Source organism: Pinus tabuliformis, chromosome 9 (genome assembly GCF_031772625.1).
Source record: "Pinus tabuliformis cultivar Carrire ecotype Pingquan chromosome 9, CPIR1, whole genome shotgun sequence".
Classification (NCBI taxonomy): domain Eukaryota; kingdom Viridiplantae; phylum Streptophyta; class Pinopsida; order Pinales; family Pinaceae; genus Pinus; species Pinus tabuliformis.
The window spans coordinates 407,636,613-407,650,690 of NC_142307.1; the positions used below are offsets into that span (position 1 = coordinate 407,636,613).

General features: G+C 40.2%; 1 pseudogene; it reads right to left on the reverse strand.

Moving 5' to 3' along the window:
• Window positions 1–381: 381 nt before the first annotated feature.
• Window positions 382–765, reverse strand: LOC149148888 (putative E3 ubiquitin ligase SUD1 pseudogene; annotated as a pseudogene).
• Between the last annotated feature and the right edge of the window lie 13,313 nt (window positions 766–14,078).

Genomic DNA, 14,078 nt, shown 5'->3' on the forward strand with positions numbered 1-14,078 from the left:
TGTGCAAGAATATCCTTGCCAAAAATGTATGCAGTCCCTCCCGTAGGATGCTCTTCGCCACATAGCATTGACAGTGTTGTACTCTTTCCAGCACCCTTTGTGCCGAGAAATCCAAAACACTCTCCTTCTTGAACTGCAAAGCTCAAGGAATCAACTGTAACCTTCTCTGGCTGATTTCCTCTTGATGGATATTATCTTTCTGAGATTCTGTAGGTAAATTATGCTGTCTTTCACTGCTCCTAAGTGGTATTCACCTACAACTTCCAATTTTCCTCTCTCTTCATCAGTTGCAGCATCGCTATTTTTTCTCACTGTAATAAGGTTGAAACTGTTCTCTGCTCCAAGGTATATATCATCATCCAGAATTTCAACTGTTGTCATTCAATTTGCATTATAATCACGAGCAAAGACATATGGCACACAGAGTGCTGTCAAAAGCTTTACGAGTATTGGTGACAGAATTTGGCGAAGCACCCATAATCCACGTAAGCAAGAAAACCCATCTGCTTTGACATGCTCGAACTTTATTCGCCAGCTGTCATCTGTAAGGGGTGCCATTTGACCCAGCAATACCAATTTTGTCCATATCTTGAGAAATATAAGCCTAAAAGCCCAATCTTGATAGAGAAGAAACACGGGACTTTCATCCACAGGAACCCGCAAAGAGACTACCACCAGAAGATCAAACAAAAGTCTGATGAAATAGGTATCACGATGATCCATAATGATAGAAGAATACAACTTTTCAGAACTATTAAAGACCATTTTATGAACTGCATGAAAAGAACTCTGAAGCTGTGAACTCTCAAATAGTCTACTAAATATCCAACTCCATCTGTCGCAGCCCAAATGACATAACATCCGATATTGAAGGCATAAAGATCATTGCACTTAATGCCATGGGTAATTGGAAGCCGTGGAATTGAAGCAAACACTGCCCGCCCTAATGAAATAGGTATCACAAACATTGCTGAGTTGAAGCAGAGCATGGTGGTCCCTGCGTTGCAAGAATTTCAAGCCAACTATCTTCCACACCAGGGTATTCTCTCAGAAAAACATCCTGAAGATCACAGTCTTGAAATGCGTGGAGCGAAGTTCTTGTGAGAACTTGAGTACGAACCAACTCATTAAAAATCTGCTGACTCAGATCTCTAAGAAGCATATTAAGAGAGTCATATCTGCCAATACTCTCACAGATTTTTCGAATGGATAGCTCTAGAAGAGAAAGAGCTTCCCCATCTCCTTTGCCAATGTCCACTAAGACTCCTAGGACTTAGATACTAAGAAAATTTGAAAGGAAACTAAACTTGGACTAACACCAAACCTTTACAATCAAAATGATGTGAACAATTTAGAAATTGTTTCTTAGGTGATAACAGTTATCTCAAAATCAGACCTTGGAAGGCTGCTGACTAGGAAGACCTTAAGTAACTATTTCAAACCTACTTTAGGCTGAGGCTTAGCCTCCCCAACCTAAGAGGGCTCTCTCAAAGGATTAATGATTTTTTTGATTATGATAAAGATGGCTAACTCTATGAAAAATTCGAACAACAGTATATGAATGGTTGAAATATCAATTAACAAAATTCCATTGGGCCATGGAGTCAAGGTGTGTTTTAGTACAACAATGAGATTAAATTCACATGGAAGTCAGGGCATAGAGGGCTTTCACATAGAAGTAGAACAGAGATATAGTGTAGGAACACAGTCCACAAATACATGAAGGAAATTAGAGCATCTTCAAATGAGTTCTAAGTAACATGTATTTGTACTACTGCAAGTAAGTATAGGAAAGAAACCATGAAGAAAACTAAACATTAAAAACCCTTGCTGAATCCTGAGTAGTGAAATCAACTCCTTATATTATCCTGAAAACATACAGTCACATACAATAACACAAAGTCCTCTGTTTCTTTGAGAATTTCCAACCCTTATTACATTGCTCTTTCTCCTATATATAGAGCTTTTCTACCTAACTGAGATTCCTTCTACCTAACTGACAGTCAGATTTTGGTGTTAAACTGTGTTTTGTGATTACACAGCAGTTTCGTAGCGCGCTACGAAACTACTGAAAAGGACGCAGAATGCACAGCAGTTTCGTAGCGCGCTACAAAATTGCTGTAGCTGCATAATTAAATTCAGTCGACCAATTTTGAAGGACTGAGGGGAAATTTTCTGAAAGGGAGTTTCAGAATGTGAAAGTCACCAGCAATCGCAAAACAAGTGGAAGAAAGATATGAACTCAAAGTTTTTGTTATACCAATGATCACCACTAGTATTGACCATGACTTTTCGAGCAGCTTTGAAGAGATTTTGTCGTCACATAGGTATACAGGAAAGGTTTACAGCACATGAGGAACGTGGCACTCCAATAGAATTTTGGGTAACTAAAGAAGAACAATTTGGTTCATTGGTTTCAAATATCCTCGAGGAAACCAAAAGTAGAAAAACAGGGGCAGCTTCCTACTTTTCAGGAGCAGTAAAGGAGATGAGACATTAAGGGCCAGCAAGGAGTTTTAAACATCCACCAAGCCAAACTGAAAGAGACCACTTGTCAGAGAACGAATTTTGATTGTAATTAATGCTATTACCAGCATGATGATAGAGTTAGACTCCTAATTGTCTTAGGTTTCTAGAGCTGTCAATTAGTAGTAAGTTGCTTTTAATAGTTAGTTTAATATGTCAATAGGTGTCATGATAAGGAGAATTCGAGTTCCCCTCATGCTGGAGGAGGAATCTCAGTTAGGTAGAAGAGCTCTATATATAGGAGAAAGAGCAATGTAATAAGGGTTGGAAATTCTCAAAGAAACAGAGGACTTTGTGTTATTGTATGTGACTGTATGTTTTCAGGATAATATAAGGAGTTGATTTCACTACTCAGGATTCAGCAAGGGTTTTTAATGTTTAGTTTTCTTCATGGTTTCTTTCCTATACTTACTTGCAGTAGTATAGATACATGTTACTTAGAACTCATTTGAAGATGCTCTAATTTCCTTCATGTATTTGTGGACTGTGTTCCTACGCTATATCTTTGTTCTACTTCTATGTGAAAGCCCTCTATGCCCTGACTTCCATGTGAATTTAATCTCATTGTTGTACTAAAACACACCTTGACTCCATGGCCCAATGGAATTTTGTTAATTGATATTTCAACCATTCATATACTGTTTTTCGAATTTTTCATAGAGTTAGCCATCTTTATCATAATCAAAAAAATCATTAATTCTTTGAGAGAGCCCTCTCAAGTTGGGGAGGCTAAGCCTCAGCCTAAAGTAGGTTTGAAATAGTTACTTAAGGTCTTCCTGGTCAGCAGCCTTCCAGGGTCTGATTTTGAGATAACAGAGTGTATCATGTTCGTGCATGGGAACATGGGGTATATGAATGCAATCCGGTACAAACTGGACATGTGAATGTTCACATATACTTGGCGGTCTTCGAGGTATTCCCCAAATGTTCATGTAAATGCATCATTGACCTCTTGCAATTTCAGTTTGATGTCCTCGTCTATAATCAACTTGGTATCTTCATACATCGGTAGACTTGCAGAAACTTGCTCAACGCTGCTCTAGTTGCACTTCCATCAGTGTCCTTTGATCCTGCTCTCTTGGAGGCCATTGATCCTAGACTTTCAAGAGGCAGACGAACACCTACTATATCTAGAGACAAATCAACATGAATGGCAAGAAATCTATCAGCGAAAACCAAAGCAAATTGGAGGAACGACATAACACATACCTGAGGATTGATAGGCAAAGATTGTGCAATTTCTTCTGGGAGACTAAGTGAATGGCTACCAGAACTGCGCAAAAGGCAATCTGGGCTGTCTGGGAGGCAAGACTGGCTATTGGAATTGCGCAATGCGCAATCCAGGCTGACTACTGACTGTTGAAATTGCAAAATGCGCAATTCCAGCTGGCAATGACTACAGGCTCAATGACTGCATTGCGCAATTTTCTGGGCCAGCAGTCACTGCCCCTCAGAATTATGCAAAGCGAGCCTGGAGGACAGTCACTGAGCAGAAATGCGCATTTTTGGAGAGGAAGGCAAAGCCTTCCCTCTTAGGATTGTGCAATGTTGTCTTGGTGAGGCAGAGTCCGGGCCAAGGCTGCCTAGACCCACCGACAGGCATTTGAATGAAAATGTGAAAGTGAATGCATGGCGATATTGAGTGTAAGTAGAAGCAAATGATCGTGCATGAAAACAGTGAATGAAGATTCAGAAAATGGAACAACATGCATGTGGGTGAAGCGAGTCGCCGAATCAACGACCGTTTGTGCAAAACAGTTTCAAGCATGCGACAACAGTGAGATGGTAACGAAAACTGAAACGGTGCTAGTACAAGCTAGTATGCATGTAAATGAGAGCAAGCATTCAAATAAATCAAGCAAACAACACTCACAAAAGAGAAAACACAAAAAGCGACAAAAATGCTCAAAAAGACAAGTTGAGACCACTTACCCATGAATAGTTGAGTCGGATGTGTCGAAGAGTCCTGGATGTGTTGTGGGATGTCAAAGCTCCAAGATCGATGTGAAAGAATGAGCTCTGATGCGTCAAATAAATAGTTTTGGGCTCATGACGTGCATGCCACAGATCTAGGAAAAAGTGACACTTGGAGGAAATATTCTAAAACGATCTTTGCATGTAACCTCTAGCTACTAAAAATAGCTCCCTGAATCAAGGGATGCTTTTTGCATGTTGCCTTTTGCTATTCTAGGAAAAAGCAAGCCATGCATGCAAGTCAAGTTTCCTTGGTCCTGGGTGGAACTGTTCAACCCAACTGCACGTGCAAGAGGCTGCTCAACTGCTGAAAGAAAATGCGCATTTATGGATGGGAGTTGGGCTAACTGCCTAGGAGATTTGCGTAATTTCTGGGCAGAGCAGCTGACTACTACCCAGGATTGCGCAATTCCTAGGCTGAGCAACCCTGCTGGGAGGAATTGCGTAATTTTCTGGATGGAGCTTTACTGGCATAATTGCGCAATTCTGGAGCCCAGCGGGCTGCCAGACTGAATTGAGCAATTTCTGGAGGGAAGGTTGGTTTCCCTCCAGAATTGCGTAATTTCTTGAAGGAGTTGCTCAGCCTGCAGCTGGACCAAGTTCGAAGAAACAGCCTGTGAGGGGAATACATCAAGCTCTGATAGACAGGCTGCTTTTCCGCAAGAAAATCACTGGAGCTTGTGTACTTGACGAAGCAAGACATGGTGCTGCGAAAGGTTGGTAGGGAGGCTCCAAAACAAAGCTAAGGAAAAAATTTGGAGGGTGGTTGTAGCGGCTACAACACTATCCACTTCCACTGGTGTGCTCGTGGTAAACATGAGTTGAGGGACTACTACGAAATGAATCAACTTCCTAGATGACCTTAAGGAAATGGAGTCGACATAACGAGACCTTACTTACTTCCCTTATGTGTTTCAAGACCCCGGTAACTAACCAACCATTCCAAGAGTCCAACCACTGAGGTAAATTTCTTTTTTAGTGAGATAGACCCCTAGTTGCTCGTATGACAAGGCCTCCAAGTGATTGTAACCCTCCAATCACTCCCACAGGCCTGCTTCCCAACAACTGCAGTCTCTTTCAGGCAATTCCGAGCCAGTGACCGTGAGATTTAAGCCACTTTTTTAGGGCTAGGACCCAAACCTCTACCTATAACTTAGTGAAACTTCTAGAAATGCTAAATAACACAGAGACAAAGCCTCTCACACAAAACTTACTCAAGGACTCGACCTAACCCGGTCTAACCATGACAGTCATTTTGTCAAACATGTCATGAACATGCAACCTACAGGTCATGAATGCATATCTGAACATAGAGATTTGAAACTTATTTGAGGTTTACCAAGAAGGACTAATGCCCTCTCACAATAGTTGCCATGATACCAATTAGGTCATGCATTCATTAATCAGTCATTCATCAATTAAAAGGTGATAAGAGCCATATTTAGATCTGTCATAAAACCATGCTTATAACTAGCATATAACCAGATAATTAACAATGATAGAACAACCATTAAAGCCACATAATAACAAGTACATTTACTCATAAATACAAGAAGAACTTAGCTCTTATTAACCATGTGAAAAATCCTACTAAGTCAGGGACTTCCACGTACCACCCAACCATAGATTGGGTTCAACCAAATCTTTCTTTCAGTCAATCACCCTCGTGCCATATTACAAGCATGAATGTGGGATCTCATGGGATAAACCAATCCAAAAACAATAAAGGGAATCAAGAGGTTAAACCACTTCCAACCTCACACTACTGTGATCTCACCTAAACCGGTCTCAAGATCGCAAAACTGAACCGAGCTTGGATGCCTCAAAATTCCTTCATCACCCCCTAAGGAATTTTCCTATCTCCACCCACCTATTGATGGCTTCCCAAAGAAAACCATCTCCACCCCCAACCCTTGGGATTTTGCTGAGACCACCTCACCCGGATCCAAAACCTTACGGTAATCCAAAGCTCAACCAAGAATGAATCCCATCACACCATGGTTATCCATAGATGGAAAGGCAAGGCTAAACCACTATCGAAACTTGACAAAACCCATGTGAATGACATCCAATGAACCAACTACACACATGCATATACCATACATGCCAAAACTAACTAGGAAATCATACAAGCAACCTGTTACCTGCAATTTTTCCCGCTAAAGTCGCTTGATCCAACCTTTCCTTGCTTGATCCTTACTTTGCTTCTCCTCTTGGTGCTCTTCTCCTCTTTGAAACCAATTCTAAAATTAAACTAACAAAAGGACCCAAATTGATGCTCTGATGTATTTTTATTATGGATGCCTCTAATTTCTTCATTTTTCCTCTATTTTCCTTCAATTTCCTCCTCACATGCAACGTGTGACCTTTCACCTTCCTTTTCTCCTAATTTCCTTTATTTCATAAATAAAAGGCCAGTAATTCCTTTTTTCCTTTTCAAAACCTTTGCCATTGTATTTGCCAATTTCCCCTTACCCATAATAAACAACAAGTGATGCCCACTAGGATATTTTTACCAACATTTATCTTGGAATGTGTGTCCCATGACCTTGGTCTTATTTATCCTTTATTAACTTTTTTACATGAATTTTTAACCCTTACAACCCCTCCCCCTTAGGGGAACACTATCCTCGGTGTTCTATGACACCTACAACCGACAAAACCACTGAAAAAACAAAACATACTGCTCATGGAGATTTATAACCCAACTCGTTGCAATATTTACAATGAACATCCTCCTCAAAAGCAAAACCATCATGACAAACATGACAACATGACATCCATACCGCTTATTGGAGCTTTATAATACAGCTCATTATGGTATTTACAATAACAACCATACATAAATATGTAGATATACCACAACTACTTTGCCTCAACCGACAGACAATGAAGGATACATAGCTCACATTTGATCAGTCATCTCCCATGTAGCTTCATTGGGCCCAAAGCGTTTCCACTGCACTTTAACTTGCAATATTGCTCTGTTCCAGAGCATGAGTTATTTTTGTTACAATATGCACTAAGGTTTCGGCTGGAATTCTTCTTATGGCTCCACCTGCAATCCAAACCAATCAATAACATGATCAACATCCTTTACATATCTTTTATGCAATGAAATGTGGAAAACATAATGGACTTTTTCTATCAAAGGCAATGCAAGTATTTAGGCCATTGGTCCAATCCTCTCAAGGATCTTGAAAGGCTTGAAATATCAAGGTGCCAACGTGGCGTGGAGGTGCAAATACACATGCTACCCAACTTGAAACTCCTTAAATGCCTTGTGTTGTTCTGCATAAATTTTCTTCTTGGCTTGTGTTGCCTTTAGATTCTTCTTGATAACCTACATTTCTTGTTCCATCTCTGCCAACATGTCCAATCCTATAAGTACCTTGTTCCCTGGATCACTCCAGCTGATGGGAGTATTACAACTCTGCCCATAGAGTGCGTCAAACAGAATCATCCTTAGAGACTCCCGATGACCATTGTTTTAAGCAAACTCAACCAATAGAGGATATTCCTCCCACCTCCGTTGTTGATGCATGACATACATCCTCAACATATCCTCCAAAATCTTGTTGACCCTCTATATTTGTCCATTTGTATGCATATGATAAGTTATACTGAAGGCCAACTCTGTACCCAAACCTGCAAATAACTCCTTCCAAAACTTGGAAGTGAACTTAGCATCTCTGTCTGACACAATGTTCTTTGGAACACCGTGCAACCTCATTATATCCCTAATGAAGACATGTGCTACCTCACTAACAGAATAAGTAGATTGCACTAGAATGAAGTGAGCTACCTTACTCAACCTATTAACCACAACCATGATGGAATCATGTTGTTACAATGTCCTCATCAAACCTGTAATGAAATCCATGGAAATGACCTCCCATTTCCACTCTGGAATCAAAATAGGTTGTAACAAACTAGTTGGGTGCTTACACTCAGCTTTCACCTGCTGACAGTCCAAGCATCTAGCAACAAACTTTGCCACTTCCTTCTTTAGATTCGTGCAATAGTAGAACTTCTTCACAACTATCAATGTCTTATGATATCCTGGGTGACCTGAATATGGCTTGACATGAAACTCCCTCAAGATATTCTTCTTGAGCTCACTGTCATCCGACACATAAATATTGTCACTGAATCTGACCAAGCCATCTACTATGAGACGATAGTCCACATCCTGGTCACCTGTACCCTGTTGTGACATGTGCCTAAACTATTGATGTCTATCATCTTGTTGTCCTGCCTATAAGATCCAATCCTCTAAGTTCGTCCCATAAGAACTCATAGTTGCAACAAGATTTACCTACACTCTCCTACTGAGAGCATCTGCAACCTTGTGTTCCTTTCCTTTAATGTATCTGATCTCAAAGTCAAACTCACTAAGAGTGGCCAACCATCTAGCTTGCCTGACATTTAGATTTGGTTGGTCAAATAGGTACCTTAGCCCACTCTGATCACTCATCAATACAAACCTCCTACCAAGAAGATAATGCCTCCACATATTCAATGCATGAATGATCGTTGCCAACTCATGGTCATGAGTCACATAGTTATGCTCGTGCTCATTTAGTTTTTGTGACTCAGAACACCATATGTCCTTCCTGCATCAAGAATCCACCAAGTCCTCTCTTGCAAGCATTTGTGCACACCACAAACTCTTTATCTGGATCTGCAATATTTAACACCAGAGCATTTGTAAGCAACCACTTCAACTGCTAGAAACATGTTGCATTTTACTCTATCTATTCAAATTTCTTTCCTTTCCTCTACAATTATGTGCACCTCCTATAGTAACCTGATGAACCTTATTTAGTAACCTGCTAGCCCCATGAATGATCTGACTTCATCCACATTCTTAGGAGCTACCCACTCCATGATAGCCCTTATCTTTTATGGATCCACTATTATGCCTTCCTTGGAAACAACATGTCCAAATTAATGTACCTTTGTATGAAAGAAACTACATTTACTAAGCTTGGAATACAACTGATCCTTTCTTAACAATCTCAACACAGTTGCCAAGTATTTGACATGCTCTTCCTCATTCTTAGAATATATCAACATATCATCAATGAATACAATAACAAACATGTCCAGATAAGGATGCAACACACTATTGATCAAGCACATAAACGTAGCTAGAGCATTAGTCAAACCAAATGGAACTACAACAAACTCATAATGTCCATACCTGGTCCAGAAAGCAGTGTTGTAGATGTCCTCTTCTTTGATGTGTACCTGATGGTATCCCAATCTCAATTCAATCTTTGAGAACATTGCTACTCCCTTCAACTGGTCAAACAAGTCATTGATTCTTGGAAATAGATACTTGTTCTTAATGGTTACCTTGTTCAAATTCCTATAATCAATGCACAATCTAAGAGTACCATCTCTTCTTCACAAACAAAATTGGTGCACCCCAAGGCGATACACTTGGCCTAATGTACCCCTTGTCAAGCATTTCCTTTAGTTGCAACTTCAATTTCACCAACTTTGGAGTGCTCATCCTGTATGGTTCCTTTGATGTTGGTGCTTCCCCTGGTACCAACTCAATAGAAAAGTCTACTTCCCTGTGAGGATGCAACTCTGAAATTTCTGCTGGAAACAGATCCTGAAACTACTGCAATACAAGGTACCTCTCGAAGATTTTTGTATCCTCAACATCCTTAACCTTGTCACTGGAAATATGGACTGCAAATAGTACACACCCCTTCCTACATCTGTGTCTAGCTTGCATAGCTTTAATCATCCTCACTGATGTAGACTTCTTATTTCCCAACAAGATTCTCTTTTCTCCATTATCATCCAGGCACTCAATAGCCTTGTCATAGAAATCTACTTTGGTCATGTGGAGGTACAACCAATCCATACCCAAAAGCATACTATATGATCCCAATGGAAGAAAATTTAGATGTGTTGATGTAGGCATACCATTCAGCTCAAATGCACAAGCTCTTACCCAATGATGAACTCTCTTCTTAGTACCTGTAGCTAACTGCACCAACCAAGACTCTGCATGCACTTCTTTTCTCAAACCACACTTATCCACCAGGTCAGGATTAACATAACTATAATTATATCCAGAGTCAATCAAAATTGAAACAACTTGACCACAGATCTTATCTTCCATCTTAATAATGGATGACTGGTGATCGGCCCACTTATTTTCCACAACTGCATAAATCCAAGGAATGTTATGGTCCACATTCCCAACCGTCTGCACCTCCTAAGCACTATAGATGTGAGGCCTGCCACCCTAGTATAATGGACAATCCTTCTTGCAGTGATCTTTACCACATATCCAACACTGCAATGGTCCTCTACCATCACCTCTATTCTGTTGTGAGCCATGTCCCTTATCAACTGCATTGAACTTCTTGTAGAGAAAAACATTTTATTTCTCACCTGCATTGAACTTCTTGTAGAGAACAACATTTTATTTCTCACCTGCATCCTGAGGTCTTCCCAGTTTCAATGGCCACTTCCATTTAACTTTCTCATTTCCCTTCAATTCATGCTTAGGCTCAACTTTACACTTTTACTGCTCATAAAAATGCTTTAGTTTCCTGATGGCTTCCTCCATCAACCATGGCCCATCAATCTAAATATGGTCTCTATATGTTGTTGGAAACCCACTGATGAACCTTTGAATCTTTACTTTCTCATCCTTGAGGTAAGGCACATACCTAAAGAACTACAGGAACCTACTAATATATTAATCATTTGTCATGGAACCCATCTGCATCTCATAAAACTCCTTTGCTATGTCATCATAATATCCCTCAGATAGGTACTTCTTCTTGAAGAGTCTCTCAAACTCATCCCAAATCAACTCTTCTTCTCGAATGCCCTTGAAATTATTCATATATTCCCACCAAATATTTTCTTTCCCTTTAAGTATGAAGGTGGCTATCTTGGCTTTCATGTTCTCTGAGTAGTTGTGCAATTTGAAGAATTTCTTCATTTGAAGCAACCATGCCTCTACATCTTCTAACTTCTTCATCTCTCCATCAAGTGTAGGTGGCTTGACTTTCTTGAACTCCTCAAGAAAGTACGCATTCCTCCTATAAGGATGATGGCGGTGATAATGATGATATCTCCTATACGAGGAACTAGAATAATACCCATACATATTAGTCCTCCTTCAGTTGTGTCCAATGATCAGCCACCTCTGACCGTGCCCCCTCTATCCAACCTGTATCCTGACGGAGACTTGTTACCAAAGGGTCCATTATTCTTCTCTTCCTACTGTTTAATAATCCTCAACTGTCCTTATCTCTGCAAGTATGACAAGGTCTGAAGGATGACTGCATTGACCTTTCATTGTTTTTCATGAGCCCTTTCAAGTATTTCATGTGCCTCAACCAACCTGTCATTGTCTACTTTACAACTTCTGATCTTTACCCTCAAACTCCTCAGTTTGTTTGCTATATAAGGAGAATAACCATCTCCTTGCTTCCCAACAGTTATGTAGGAAGATTCATGTGAACTATATTCTACCATTTTTATCATCATCTTTGATTCTCTTCTTCCTGCAAGTATACCATGTCAGATAAACCAAATAGATATTGTAATAGCCCTGGTGAAAATTCCATGTAATAAAAGTTAATAAAGGAAAAATAATAACCATGGTCATGGGACACGTATTCCAAGCTGAATGTTGGGAAAAAGCATAGTGATGGGGATCACTTGTGGTTGATTAATGGCTAAGGAAATTGGCAAAGGCTTTGGAAAGACAAAATGGAAATTTGGCACATTTATTTATGAAAAAAATGGAAATTAGGAGAAAAGGGAGTTAAAAGGTCACATGTTTTATGTGAGGAGGAAAATGAAGGAAAATGATAGAAAATGAAGAAAATAGAGGCCTCATTAATAAAAAGGATTTTGAGGATCAGATTACAGACTTTTGTCAGTTCAGTTTTGGAGCTCTCTCTCTATTATCTCTCTCGCATACTCTCGGACACTTAGAGTTTTCTTGGAGCACTCTTGGAGGAGTGTTGCATACTTGGATTTTTGGAGCAAGAAGACAAATGAAGAGCAAAAAATCACAATAGGACCTCAGAATCAACATCTACAACGAGTTTTTCTTGCAGATACCGAGTTGCATGTATGTTTTCCTCACTAGTTTTGGCATGCATGGCATATGCATGTGGTTTATTGGTCATGATCTATAATTGGCATGGAGGATTTCCTAGATTGACAGCGGATTTGCATAGCCTTGCCATTTCCTGGATAGCCATAGTGTTGTGGTTTCATTTCTTTGTTTTTCTGGTTGCTTCTCATGTTTCTTTTAGCTTGGGTTGAGTTACTAGTTGCTGGAAGCCCTGGTTGGACAAAAGCTCTGGAATCCCTACAACAGTTTGGGTTGAGTTACTAGTCCTGGAAGCCTTGATTGGAAAAATGCTCTGAAAGCCCTTAGTGGGTTGAGTTACTAGTCCTCGAAGTCATGGTTGGACAAATGCTCTGGAATCCCTAAGGAAGTTGTGGGTTGAGTTACTAGTCCTGGAAGCCTTGGTTGGAACAAATGCTCTGGAGCCCTGGAAGGCTTGGGTAGAGACCAATCTGGTGATGGTTTGTCATGTCCGATCATGAGGTGGAATCAGTGTTTGATGGGTTGAGGTGTCATGGCCTCTGGAAGCCCTAAATGGTTTTGATTGATGTGTTTTGTGAGATCCCACATTCATGCTTGGAATATGGCACAGGGGTGACTGGTTGAAGAGAGATTTGGCTTAACCATGTGTACAGTCGGGTGGTTCATGGAAGTCCCTAACCTAGTTGCTCTTGGCATCATTAATATGAGGTTATTTCTCCTTGTTATTTCATGAGTGTTGTAATGGTTTATATGTGGATTATATGGTTGTTATTTCCTTGGTATTTTTGTGGTTATTATGCTAGTTATGAACATGTATTATGACAGTGGCTATGTATGGCTCTCATCATGTTTTTACTTGCAAGTGAAGGAACAATGTATCTATGGCCTAATAGATGAAATTGCAGCTAATGTGTTGAGACATCAATGCTTCTTAGTGATTCTCGGATAAGTATGAGACCCTTATGCTCAATTTTGTTGTTAAGACCTGCAGCTTTTATGTTTGTGACATGTTTGACGAAATGTTTGTCATGGCTAGTAGGGATCCAATCTAGTCCTTGTCAATGTTTTTGTAGATGTATCATTGTTCCATTGTGATAATTCATTTCTGAACTTGTCATCGAGTTCTGGGCAGTGACTTGGGCTCTGGGCCTGAAAAAGTGGCACAAATACTAGAGTCACAGGCACAGATCTAAGGAGAAAAGTCCCCAGACGCATGCATACCCATGTTATGGGAGCATTTGGAGCCTCTTGGACGCATGTTTTTCCATATCAAGGGAGCATCCAGTGGTTTAATGATCTAAAAACTCAATGGGACCCAAGGGCTGGTTACTTGAGTGGTTGGGATAGCTCCTGGGAGTTCTGTTGTTGATGTGGAAGGCCTATATGGTGTGTTTCCGTCAGTTCTACTTCCTTAACTGACACATAGGGAGTCGAATCATATTTTTTGTAGTGGCTACAACCACCCTCCAAA